The sequence below is a fragment of the Corythoichthys intestinalis genome, chromosome 14 (genome assembly GCF_030265065.1).
Source record: "Corythoichthys intestinalis isolate RoL2023-P3 chromosome 14, ASM3026506v1, whole genome shotgun sequence".
NCBI classification, from domain to species: Eukaryota; Metazoa; Chordata; class Actinopteri; order Syngnathiformes; family Syngnathidae; genus Corythoichthys; species Corythoichthys intestinalis.
The window spans coordinates 18,207,010-18,221,326 of NC_080408.1; the positions used below are offsets into that span (position 1 = coordinate 18,207,010).

General features: G+C 41.5%; 1 protein-coding gene across 1 annotated transcript in view; it reads left to right on the plus strand.

Moving 5' to 3' along the window:
• LOC130929378 (exostosin-like 2) overlaps nt 1-14,317 on the plus strand; it is a 31,107-nt gene that overhangs the window by 422 nt on the left and 16,368 nt on the right. The window lies entirely within an intron of this gene.

Sequence of the window (14,317 nt, forward strand, 5' to 3'; positions counted from 1 at the left end):
AAAAATATGGTACATGCTAGTGATGTCACGAGGTGCGCCGAGCCTTCGAAGCGTGTCGAGTAATGAAGGGACTTTTCCGCGAAGTGTGTACCGAGGCTTGCTTCATTTAGGGGAGGTTCCGAAAATGATGCCGTCCGAAGCCTCGCTGCCCAGCTGCACCACATGATTGCTTCACGGAGTGCTTTAGATTTGTTGTGCGGTTTGACAGCTCGCTACAGTCTATCAACACCCTCTGGATGCTTTCAAAATGTGGGTGTTTGAAGGAGAGTTGCGATCAGGTGAGACTTTGGCTAGTTTGGAGGTGGTTTGGAGAGTGAAAAGTTTAAGTGAGTTGAGAGAAGGGGACAGTAGTTAATACTTGGATGGAACCAGCAAGAAAGAGGACTTCCTCTCTGTAGATTTTTTTTTTTTTTTTTTTTTAATCAAACAGAATGAAAATCCCCACCATCCTCCAGCTACATCAATGTCCAAATTACACAGGCATAATTAGTACCCTTTTTCATGTTACACAAACACGTTTACTGTTCTCTCCCTGATTACGAGTAGGGGACAAGCAGGTACGTTGTCTTCTGGCTTGGTGGTCAGAGCATCTGCCTGCCCTGCTGGACGTGTTGTACGCATGGGTTCGAGTCCTGTCCTGGGCAAATGGGGCAGATCGTGTCGTGCGGGGTGGATCCATGCAACACCAGCTACATGCACATGTGTCATTTTCAGAAAAAACAAAAACAAAACATTGCACAACCTACCACATTATGATAATGCCATTTATGGAATCATTTTCACACATATACTCAGTACACTGAAAAAATATATATTGTTAAGTTTTACTTCATGAGTGACGTATGACTCTGACTGTATGTGGCCACTCCTCTTACTGGATCCAAAAGTTCATACGTTTATTTGTATAATTTGTTGTATACATTGATTTTTGGGGAGCTGTTTGGCACTGCTGACCTACAGGAGACATCGCCATATCATATATTTTTATGACTGTGAGGTACTGTTTATGTCTATGTGTACGTTTTTGTTTCATATGTATAGGTCCTTTTTGTTTTTTGGTTTTTTTTTTTTTTTTTATTCAGAGGGTACTGCCCTTCATACATTATGGTCACTCAGGTTATGAGTTTGATCTCATTGCTGAAGATGTATGCCAAATTTAACTTCTGTGACAGGAAAACAGTGAAAAGGAAGTTGAAGAAAAAAAATATATACTTTTGTGATAATCTATGTACATCGAGGATTTGGTGAGACAATATTTTGCTAAATAATACCCTCCCAACAGACACACACATAAAAATTAACGAATCACTTATGTGGTTGGGAGACAAATGACTGTGATTATACACTTAGCCAGTAGGTGGTTCCGTGGACGCATGAAGCTTCGAGAAATGAACCCATTCTCGAACCAATTGGCTCGAGGTTCATCTGCTGCTTCGCTACTGTGCAGACGTCTCTCTGCTTTGCTCCTGCTTCTCAAGCTTCAATCATCTTTTTAATCATTTTTAATCACCTCTAAATTACTCAGTAAGTCTTGGAATTTTCTTTTAATCTTGTTTATATTCAAACAAAGGCTTTTTGAGCATTTTTGAGCCTTTTAAAGTGCTTTTTTGTCGTTACTGGAACACAAGTCTGCCTTATCAGAGCTGAGGAATTCGGCTAACGAAAGCTAAGTAGCAGCAACATGCCTCCCCTGTCAATGGATGATTACCACAAACTGCTCCAGAAGATAGCAGTACTGGAAACAAAAATCTACCGGCTTGAAGTGAATATTAGGCTGTATTGGCACCATGGAAAAAGTGCTTAGAAAATAGATTTCGTTCCACTGAAATGGATCTACATGACCGCTGCATTATAATATACATACGTTGCTAACTAGTACCAAAAAAAAAGTTCTACTCACGGTTTCCAGTCATTTTTTAGTAATTAGCGTTTTTGTGTCGGTCTTTTTTTCCCCCGTGGCGCAGTGATATTGATACGGCGGAGTCGTATCGTCAGTGTGTGAAGCCATTTTAGGTCACGTGCACCAATAGGAGACGAGGATTGTTGCTATGGGTTTGGAAAACAAACAACATGGCGGCGACCGTGTCAAGCTACGACACGAGCGAAGATGAACAAAAGATAAGAAAACCGCATTCGAAATGTAGTCAAAAGGCATGGAAACGATGCTATATGCATCTCTCATCTGTCCAAGGGCGAAAAAGGGCAGGAATTTGGCCGAAACGGCATGCAACTTGCTAAGCCTTCGTGGCTACGTCAGACAATGGCTTTCTCTCCAGGCTCCGTCGAAGGATCATGCTGAAAATGCGTCGACTGGGATTTTTAACGACATTGACTCCAGGTAAGCCACACACACGCCTTTTGTTGTGAATAACTATGAAAGTTGGGGGGCTTCTGGTCAGATCACATATGAAGTTAAGACTTGCAATGTGAGTTCTGGGCTGTAGCGGTCATTATTATGATGTTAGATTGTTAACTTTGAGCAAAAAGTTTAGACTGACAGATAACATAGGTTTTTCATAGTATTTAGTTTGTTTAACTGTAGTTCCAAAAACCTATTTGATAATATTATTCAGGAAAAAATGGCAGAATAGACAAGCCTAGATCATTTGGATTGGAAGATTATGTAAATATGATATGGATGAAACAGTTCACACATGGTTTATGTGTGTGTGCGTGTTTTTCAGAACTGAAACACCCTTCACTGACAGCTACAACTTCTTCTGTGGGACCGTCGTCCATTAAAAGATTAGAGTTGACCAGGATCTGCTGCGAATGGACAAGCTTGTGGAAATATGGCTTTACTGGGACCATGGAAAAAGTGCTTAGAAAATGGATTTCATTCCACTACGATGGATCTATGTGTTCAATGCATTTTTTCTAAGCCAATACCCTTCTAACTTAGTCACCAGCCAGAAATGTATCTTGATGTGAATACACAAAAATACAGATCTAGTGTTGCTGTTTTTGCTTGTTTTAAGTGTTATATTAATTCTGGCAACACAAAATCTTTATCAATTGTCATAAACACATCTACCAAACATTTGAAACAAGTATTGGTGCCTTAGTATACACATAGGTGAATTCATGTAAATGAAATCAAATGAAATGAAATCAAATGCAAATGTAGCTAATTTCTTGAAGGAAACACTTCATCATTAATTATTTGCACCCAGCACAATGAAATATATTTTGAATTAAGCTAAAGGCTTATGTATCATATATTAAAAATATCACAACCTACTATGCAATGAAATATATAAAATAAAAAATGCACACCAAGATCATAAATGGCTGAAAATCAACCGAATTGCTACCACACCCTCCTAAATGTGAATCATGGCAAAAATGGAATAAGACAAAAAATTATAGGGTGATCAAAAAATAATGTGCCAAAATCATAAGGTGATACTTAAAAAATAAAAGACATCACAAAAGAAGTGATGGACACGTGTTGAAGATGACTTCCAAGTTTTATTTCATGTTTCATAAGTGCTCAAATGTGAACACACCCAGCAGCACTGACAAAATCAAGCCACGAAGAGAATTCCTCTCAAACTTGTGCATGTCGCAGTTATTGTCTTGATTGCAACTGTTGTTCGATATTTCACATCATCAGTACTTGCTGGACGTGTTGGTATGTTAAAGACAAAGTTCATTATCCATCTTTATGGCACATAACCTATGTTATACACTAAGTGTATGTTCCACCACTTCCAGCAAATATTGATGACATGAAAGATCGAATAACAGACTATATCAACGCGGGAGGGAGGAATTCTCATGTCAACTTGGATGTTGTCCATGCTGCTGGTGATGGCCATATTTGAATACTATGAAAACATGAAATTGAACATAGTTACTTCCTACATCTGTTCAAAGTAGAGTTTTTTTTTTTAAATGTTTTTTGTTTTTGAAATGGCATTATGATTTTGGCACAGCCTTTTTTAATCACACTGTACAGGTATACACACAAAAGGTTGGAATCATTCAAATATGGTACTGTTGGTACACAACATTTATTTAAACATGGAAGTGTCTCATACTATAAAAATACACATACAAATATTGAAAAACGAATTTAAAAATATATATATATATATATAGAAATAAGAAATAGTAAAACTGTACATGACAACATTACTCCTCAAAATCGCTTTCATCAAAGTCATCAGCCCATCCAAGTGTCTTCTGTTTCTTTGGAAACATTCTCGCATGCTTGGCACCGATATAAATCAGTACAAGAAAGTTTTGCAGACATATAGGAACATCTTCACTTGTCACAATTGGTTGCCTTTCAACTACAGTTGACTACTTGCAAAACAGTATCAGGGGCAGGATTTTTAGTCATCCGTGTCACTGCCAACTGCCCATCCTCAATGTCCCACCCATTCCCAATGGGTGAAGGGGCACACATTTTACCTGTCAGACGTTTCATAATTGCTGCTTGATAGTTTGCTGTCCTGCAATGTTGGTACAGAACATCAGTTTTTGGGGGAATAGAATGTTCTGGCAAGATTGACGAGGCCATACAGAAAGATCTGCATTTGGCATCATTTTTGGCATATAACTGGCCAAACAGGTGGCACACGTATTTCCACAACGTGTTAAATGTTTGTAGGTCAAGTTTAAAACTGCTGCCCAGCTTTGCAAAACCAGTCAGGTACTCTTTTTTTATGACGTGCAAAAGAATTTCCCCCCCCCCTTTGCCATGAAAGGCACAAGCAGAGTCACAACCTGTGAATGTATGGATGCCAATGAGTACTAAACACACACTAGTGCCAGGAGCTGCAGAGACGTCAGTCCTCGTTCTGTTGCCTCCTCCTGTGGAAAAAATGCAATTTACACTGTAAATCTATCTGCAGACTTACAGCAATCACTGCCACGTCAGTATCAGGGCTTTTATTGACTACAGCTTGATGTTCTTGAGCCAAAAGGTTTATTTAACCATTGTCACCCATAACAGGTATGTAATAAAAAGTTCTACTGGATTCACTTTCTATACACTGTACATACATTTGATAACAAAGTGGTATTGATATCTGGGCTAAAAAATGGCATCGTTACAACACTAGTTTAAATAAGATTTTTGTGAGCATAGGTTAATAACAATTAACCTTGTAGCAAAGGCGTGCGTGTGGCTTACCTGTAGTGAATGTCGTTAAAAATCCCAGTCGACGCATTTTCAGCAATATCCTTCGACGGAGCCTGTGGAGAAAGCCATTGTCTGACGCAACCACGCGACTCTGCACGTTTTTTCCAAATTCCTGCCCTTTTTCGCCCTTGGACAGTTGAGAGATGCATATAGCATCGTTTCGACGCCTTTTGACTAAATTTCGAATGCGGTTTTCTTATCTTTTGTTCATCTTCGCTCGTGTCGTAGCTTGACACGGTCGCCGCCATGTTGTTTGTTTTCCAAACCCATAGCAACAATCCTCGTCTCCTATTGGTGCACGTGACCTAAAATGGCTTCACACACTGACGATACGACTCCGCCGTATCAATATCACTGCGCCACGGGGGAAAAAAAGACCGACACAAAAACGCTAATTACTAAAAAATGACTGGAAACCGTGAGTAAAACTTTTTTTTTTGTACTAATTAGCAACGTATGTAAATTACAATGCAGAGGTTATGTAGATCCACTTTAGTGGAACGAACCAACACAATTTTCGCTCAGCCAATACAGCCTATATGGAGGTAAATGGACAGCTCGGGAATGAAACCACTCTGCCGATCTCCCAAAACAGCGAGTGGGAGCGGACCCACAGAATGCAAACAAACACCATCGAGACTCAACGGGACCCTGGCAGAACCCAGCACTGGCAGATTTACGATGAAAAGGAATGGCCACCTCTGCAGAAGACAGCGTCATCTACTCCGGCACCAGAAAGAAAATTATCACAGATCAAGGCAACAACAAAGGCTCAAAGCAAAGTGCCTCAAGCTGCTGGAATTCAACTGGAAAATAGATTTACGCCACTCTCCGAGACTCCTGACCCAGGGAAAGTTGGAACACCCAGCTCGAAAGAGAGGTACGATGCTAATGCATGTGCTAGCAGGCTACAGAGAAAGCGACCCAATGGGCCCCGCACTCTGATAGTGGGCGACTTTGCTGTGAATGGGATGAAACACTTTTGTAGCAACAATACCAGAGTATGTTGTTTTAACAAAGCTACGGTGTCTGTTATCTCTGAAAAAATCCTGAGCATTGCTGCTCAGCATCCAACAGCCACTACTCTGATAATACACATAGGAGCCCTCGATATTGCGAAGCAAAAATCAGAGCTTTTAAAGCAAGACTTCACTGAACTGATAAACAAAGTCGGAACTTTAAATACTGAGGTGTTTTTCAGTGGGCCCATACCCGCGCCCAGGCTGGGGGATGAAAGTTTCAGCAGAGTGATGATGCTCAACAAATGGCTCAAAGCAACATGCGCTGGACAATCGATGTACTTCATTGACAATTTCAACATATTTTCAGGGCGCAGGCATCTCTTTAAGAACGATGGCCTTCACCTAAATAAGTCAGGAGTGCGGTTACTAAGCAGCAGCATGTTTTATCTCTTGAGGCACAGACAGTCTGCTTATCTCGAGGAAAGGAGGCAAGCTGTCCCAAAACATCGGATAAACATGGTGGCTGGGATGAGTGCTGAATCAGACAGTGTGCATGCAGAATCAATGTCTCCTCCAAAAATGGAGCCGATAGTCGCTGAAGGGGAAGTGACTAAGCCCGCCCTGCCAGGCTGTGACCAACCCTCCTCTGCTGAGGCTCCACTGCCTCAACGGGAGGAGACCCTGGTAGCAGGTGATCGACCCCCTTCAGACGAGACTCAAGAAGTGGCTCCATCAGCTCAACAGGAGGAAAACGACCCGACCGTGCAATCCTCTGCTGTCGAGGCCCCATCCAGCCCCAAATCCTCACACTCCAAGACGCCACCACGCCGCCGACTCCAGGATAAGGCCCCATCCAGCCCCAAATCCTCACACTCCAAGACGCCACCACGCCGCCGACTCCAGGATAAGGCCCCATCCAGCACCAAATCCTCACACTCCAAGACGCCACCACTCCGCCGACTCAGTCAGGCTAAGGCCTCATCAAGGCCTAAATCCCCACAGTCCCGGGAGCCACCCCGCCGACGACTTAGTTTGGATGAAATAATGAGTCAACCTGATCGGGACTCCATGGATCTAGATAGCAAGGTTAACCAGTCTCTTGATCTCCTCAAGTTCATGTCTTCGCTTCCACCCTGTACCTGTCACACCCGACAGGTGCCAGGGGAAGATGGCAACAAACCAACCAGCCTCCCCTGGAATTCTCTCGGGGCAAAGCCAAAGCACTACAACTCTGGAACTACACGGTATTATCCTTCTATGGAGGAAGCCATGTTTGCCACACCAACATGATGTGCACCGGGTCCAGGCTGTGACAACATTACAAAGACTGTTCTGTCCCAGCAAAAGCCGGGGCCTTATGGAGTACAGTATGTATGCTCAACAATCCCAGTGGTGATAAACAACAAAAAAAGGGCTAGACTGGTGAGAAATAAAAAACGTTCAATCAACTCTGCTAACCTGTTAAGCATAGTAAGTCATTCCCAAAACTCACCAGTGAATCCAGTCTGGCATCTCCAATTAGCTCTGCTAAATATTAGATCTTTAGCTGGCAAATCTTTCTTAATTAATGATTTTATCAGCAAACATAACCTTGACATGTTGTTCCTAACAGAAACTTGGTTAGATCAAGATAAGAGTTCGACAGTTCTGATTGAGGCAACCCCCACAAACTTCAATTTCTTTAGTGCGCCAAGAACCCATAAGAAAGGAGGTGGGGTTGCCAGTCTGATCAGGGACAGTTTTCAATGCACGAATATTTCATGTGGTCAGTTTGATTCCTTTGAATATATTGTCATTCAGCTAAAAAGCCCTTGCAGAGCTGCCTTGGTAACAATTTACAGACCACCGAAGTATAACACAATGTTTTTTGATGAGCTTACCGAAATACTGTCTTCCGTCTGCATGGACTTTGATTGTGTTGTTTTAGTGGGTGACTTTAACATTCATGTTGATAATCCTGAAGAAGGATGTGCTAGAGAGCTTTTAAATATTTTGGATACATTTGGTTTATCTCAGCATGTCACAGTTCCAACACATAACAGAGGGCACATACTGGACTTAATAATATCCAAAGGTCTTAACATCTCTGAGGTCACAGTGAATGATGTTGCTCTGTCTGATCACTACTGCATTATGTTTAAAATGACCACCCCTGTCCATCCTCTGAAAAGGGAAACAGAGGTGATTAGGAAGCGTTACATAAGTGATAACACATGTGCGTTATTCACACAGGCCTATGCCTCATCATTAACCTCTACAATAGCTCCAGTGGAAGAACTTGTAAATAGTTTCAGTTCCAGTGTGATGACTGTAATGGACACTATTGCCGCGATTAAGACAAAAACTTTGTCAAGAAAGAAGAGGTCACCCTGGAGAAATGCCATACTAGCTATAAAACAACAAGTTTGTAGACGAGCAGAACGCAGATGGCGAAAAAACAAACTCCTAGTTTTTTATGATATCTACAAAGAGAGTCTTCGCAAATACAACCAGGAACTGAAAAATGCTAGACAATCATATTTTTCAGAGATCATTAGTAGAAACACCAACAATACTCGCACACTATTTTCTGTTGTTGACAAACTGACAAACCCACAAGCATCAATACCTCAGGAATTGGCATCTGAGGTGTCCTGTAATAATTTCGCAGCATTCTTTACACACAAAGTACTAAAGATTAGACAGGCTGTGTGCAACTCCGGATTAACAAATGTTACACTAAACACCTCCCAAAATGTCCCCCACGTCAATCTTAGACAGTTTAGCCTCCTGGACTATGCCACTTTAACAGAAATTGTGTCGAAATTAAAGCCCACAACATGCTGCCTTGACATCCTTCCTTCAAACTTTTTCAAAACTGTTTTTCATTGCATAGCCCCAGACATACTTCAGATTATAAATACTTCCCTCCAAACAGGAGAGTTTCCTCAGACTTTAAAAACTGCAGTAATAAAACCTCTCCTAAAAAAAAACTAATCTGGAGGCCTCAACCATTGGTAATTACAGGCCAATATCAAATCTGACATTCCTGGGGAAAATTATCAAAAGGGTTGTGTTTGAACAGATCCAGACTTTTATGATGCAAAACAATCTTTTTAACTCATTTCAGTCTGGATTTCGGCCACAACACAGCACCGAGACCGTGCTTATCAAAGTCCTAAATGATATTCGTCGGAATACCGATGCAGGCAAATCATCTGTTCTGCTACTATTGGATCTCAGCGCCGCATTTGACACGGTTGATCACAACATACTACTCAGCAGATTGGAACAGTGGGTAGGGCTTACTGACACTATTCTTCAGTGGTTCACATCCTATTTACATGATAGAGATTTCTTTGTGTCAATTGGAAACTATCAGTCAGAACGAACCAAATTCACGTGTGGAGTCCCTCAAGGGTCAATTCTTGGACCACTCTTATTTAACATCTATATGCTTCCGTTAGCTCAGATAATGGAACAGTATGACATCTCCTATCAACCCTATGCAGATGACACACAACTGTACATTTCTGTGTCCCCACATGATTATAGTCCCTTAGTCTCCCTGAGTAAATGCATTCGTCAAATCAATGAATGGATGTGCCAGAATTTTCTCCAGTTAAATGTAGAGAAGACAGAGGTGATCATTTTTGGGCCAAAAAAGGAAAGGTCAAAGATAAGCAGCCAACTTAGCACAATGTCACTAACAGCTACAAATCAAGTCAGAAACCTTGGCGTAATTACTGACTCAGACCTAAAATTTGATAGCCATCTAAAGTCCGTCACTAAATCCACTTATTACCACCTAAAAAATATAACCAGAATTAAGGGGCTTCTGACTCAACAAGACATGGAAAAACTTATGCATGCATTCATTTTCAGCAGATTGGACTACTGCAACGGTATATTTACAGGTCTTGATAAAAAATCAGTCAGGAAGCTGCAGCTAGTACAGAATGCTGCAGCCAGAGTCCTCACAAATACAAGGAAGCTGGACCACATTACACCGGTTTTGAAATCGCTACACTGGCTTCCAGTGAGTCAAAGGATAGACTATAAAATACTACTGCTCGTCTACAAAACACTTAATGGCCTTGGACCAAAATACATGCTTGACTTGTTAGATTCCTATGAGACATCTAGACCCCTAAGGTCGTCTGGAACGGGTCTTCTGCATGTTCCAAGAACAAGAACCAAGCAGGGTGAAGCAGCATTTAGTTATTATGCTCCTCACCTCTGGAACAAGTTACCCGAACGTCTGAAGTATGCTCAAACTGTTAGCTCCTTTAAATCAGGGCTAAAAACGCTTTTGTTTGGCACTGCATATCCATAACTGTCTATATATTTCAACCTACCTGCCTTCTATTCTTCTTGTGCTTATCTCCATTGCTGATTTCAATGATTATTAGTAGCAGTTTTTGCTTTATTTTTATTTTTGTTTTATTTTTATTTATTTATTTTTATTCTGTGATTAAATGCGATCATTTGTCTTGGTTTTTACGTTGTGTTGATTTAAATGTGATTTTTATGGTCTTCATGTGATGTAAAGCACTTTGAATTGCCTTGTGTTGAATTGTGCTATATAAATAAATTTGCCTTGCCTTGCCTTGCCAAGTGGTGCAATGCCTCATGAGGCTTCATTTCACCATCACTAGTACATGCATAGACTTCATAATACTTGACCAGCATGTGCCCCTCCTGGCACCTGTACCCCTATCACCTCCTGCTCTTGGCCGCAGCACACATCGGTAGTTATCATTCCAGCGCACGTCCTGCCCCGGCCCGCGCACGTTTATGTTAGGGCCTCGGCCCCTCTTTCCTGAGCCCTGGCCCACCTTGGGCAGGTGTGAGTGTTTTTATCGATTGCAGGTTGGACGCCAGTTGGGTGGAGTGGCCACAGCTGCTGGCAATGCCAATCAGCCATCTTCATAAGCCAGATGACGCCACCAACTCGTCGCCCAATCAACTAGTCTGTCTACCATGTCAGCTGCATCTCGCGTACTTAATTATTTATCCGATCCCCGGATCACGACTTTTATCTTCTTGCCCCAGCTCCAGACTTTGCGCGTCCCTGTCGGATTCCACGCCTGCCTTCTTTCCGAGTGGGGATGGCCAAATGAAGCCTCATGAAGCAATGAAGCTTTGCAGCCAATTGGTTTGCACATGTAGCAAAGCTTCATGATGCTTCATTTACTCTATGGCGCCATCAAGTGGTCTAGAAGCCCAAGAGGTCAACGGTGTTAAGAATTCAATGGCTATTTACTTAAAACCCTTTCTTGCCAAATGTATCACATTTGATACACTTAAAATTTCATGATTTTGAGACTAATTCAGAATTTTGAAATAGCTTTCCTCAAAAAAAAAAATGGATACAAGTCAACTCATGCATCTGGAGGTTCCATGAGAAGAAGAAAAAAGGATTTAGCAAGGGTTATAGATATTAGAGCGCTTATTACACATATTATTTTTTTACAAATTTGAAAAAAAGATTTCATTAAGACCTTATTTTTCAAATTTTGTGATTCTGACAGTTGCTTTATATTGCAGGCATTACAAGGTTAAGACAAAGATATGAATGTGCTTGTGTTAGTAATTTAGTATGTGAACAAAATACAACAAGTGCTAAGGATAATTTGTTATTCATTTTTATTTAGAAATAATAGCTTTCCCACAATGGCTGGCTTTATACGGTTTCTTTTTTTTTTGGACAATATTTCAGCAGCTTTAGAAAATATTCTTTCACAAGGCACAGATGAAGCTGGGGTGCAGAGTAATGTGAGTGCCAGTTTATATAAATTTGGGTAGGTATTTTTATGTGTCTCCCAGTACACTAATGGATTTTTCATTCTGTCGATGTTTGGTTCAGATAGGTACTTTTGGACCTCCAGGGTTGCATCAGCTAGGGTGTTTGGGGATTTATATAGTTTTTCTCCCTTACCTTACTGGAAGCAATCAAATCAAAATGTTCCCATACAGGGGAGGATCGCCTTTTTCGCGCAGCTTCCATCGCAAGCAACGGACAAGGCTCGAAAAAAGATAGCACTAGTTTCACTGTTGGGCACAGGTGTAACAAGTATAGGAGCCCGAAATCCACAAGATGTGATATAACATGCCATTGTGTGTTGCAACCAATTTATACCGTAGTCTGTACTGTGTTTGGAATGCGCGCCAAACGTCGGACCCCTCCCAAAGCGTTTACGTGATTCAGCCGGACGGCGAGGCTTTACACATCATCATTTCCGGGTTTTGCCGAAATGACGCACGCGTCGATACAAGCTTCGTGAAAACGCCCCTCCCATTACTCGACACAAGCTTGGGAACCTCGGCCCATTGCGTCCCATCACTACTTCCGAGTTTCCACGCCCCACGTCGGCTCAGCTATCCCGAGCAGAACGTATTGTTTGTACTCGCCAAAAAAATATTACTCGCCACAACCCCTGCTTGTCTGCATTTGGATCCCCTCTCATCGCACACCTTAACAGTTTATCACAGAAATCATCCTCTGGAACATATCCAGAACGTCAGCCTGTGTTGCCCGTGAACATGGCGAGTAGCCTCAGCCTGGCGACCGTGTAGAGGTTGACCACCGCCATGATGAGCCCGACGCTCTGCTTCTCGATCGAAGAGGGCGCAAGCACCTTCTGGGTCAGCTTGTAGCCTGTCTTGACAGACATGTTCTCCCAGCTGGCCATCGCCTTTAGGCTCGAGAATCGGGCCGTCCTCATCCTCTCAGGCTCCTACAAAACATGTTTGTTTTAGAAAGAAAGGCATCCTTTTTATAAAGAGAATAATGCTGCACACTTACTTCAGCCCCAGGACACCTGGGCAGCACCATACAGCCATTGTTGTGGAGGCTGCTGTAGATGTTCTTCCACAGGTGCACGGGGTCAAAGTAGATGAAGATCTACTTGTTGCCGTCATCGGAGGGGTTGGTGTAGGACCATGGTGTTTCACTTAAAGTTATTAGATTTAAATATTACATAAAATAAAACACGTAAAAGCTGATTGTTTTTAATATGGACGCAAAAATGTCAAATAAAATCTAGAGATACAAAATCCAATATGGCCACCGTAGCAAATCAAAGAGGTTTTTACGTTGAAATTCTTGCGAATAAATGCTTAAATCCCTGAATTCTTTATAGATATGGATGCAAAACAGTCTCGATTCTTGGTTAAGGTAGCATTTATTTCACATAAATATTGCGAACGATGAGGCTATTCATTTACGCAAATACGGCGAATGTGCGGCTCGTCTTACAACCGCCTCCATGTGTAAACAAAGAAGAAAATTCTTGCGAATAAATGCTTCAATCACTGAATTCTTCATAGATATCGACGTAAAACAGTCTCGATTCTTGGTTAAAAGCAAAAGAAATCGTGCAGGTAGTGTGTATTTTAGGTAAATATGGCGAGTGTGCGGTTCGTCTTTGAGCCGCCTCGATGTGCAAACAAAGAAGAAGATTCTTGCGAATAAATGCTTAAATCACTGTATTCCTTTAGATATGGACGTAAAACAGTCTCGAGTCTTGGTTAAAAGCAAAAGAAACCATGCTGGTAGCATTTATTTTGCGTAAGTATTGCGAACAATGAGGCTATTCATTTACGCAATTATGGCGAAAGTGCGGCTCGTCTTTGAGCCGCCACGAAGTGTAAACAAAGAAGAAAATTCTTGCAAATAAATGCTTCAACCACTGAATTCTTTATAGATATGGACGTAAAACAGTCTCGATTCTTGGTTAAAAGCAAAAGAAACCGTGCAGGTAGCATGTATTTTACGTAAATATGGTGAATGTGCGGCTCGTCTTTGAGCCACCTCGATGTGTAAACAAAGAAGAAAATTCTTGCGAATAAATGCTTCAATCACTGAATTCTTTATAGATATGGACTTAAAACAGTCTCGATTCTGGGTTAAAAGCAAAAAACCGGGCAGTTGGCAGTTATTTTACATAAATTTGTCGAAGAATGACGCCAATGCCGTGGCGGCTCCCATTGATTTTTTTTTTCACGACATTTCAAAATGCATGCATTGTATGAAAAATATTATAGTTACTTTGAATCCTCGAACAAATCACTCCTGAGACAATCCTTGTTGTTAGTATGCGGTCCAGATTTCGTACATTTTGAAGGTAATTTCACAGTTCAGTTCAAAAGTATGTGTGAGAGTCATTCCCATCGACTTCTAGTAAATGAAGTTGACTCACACAGCCCCCTACGGGCCCCG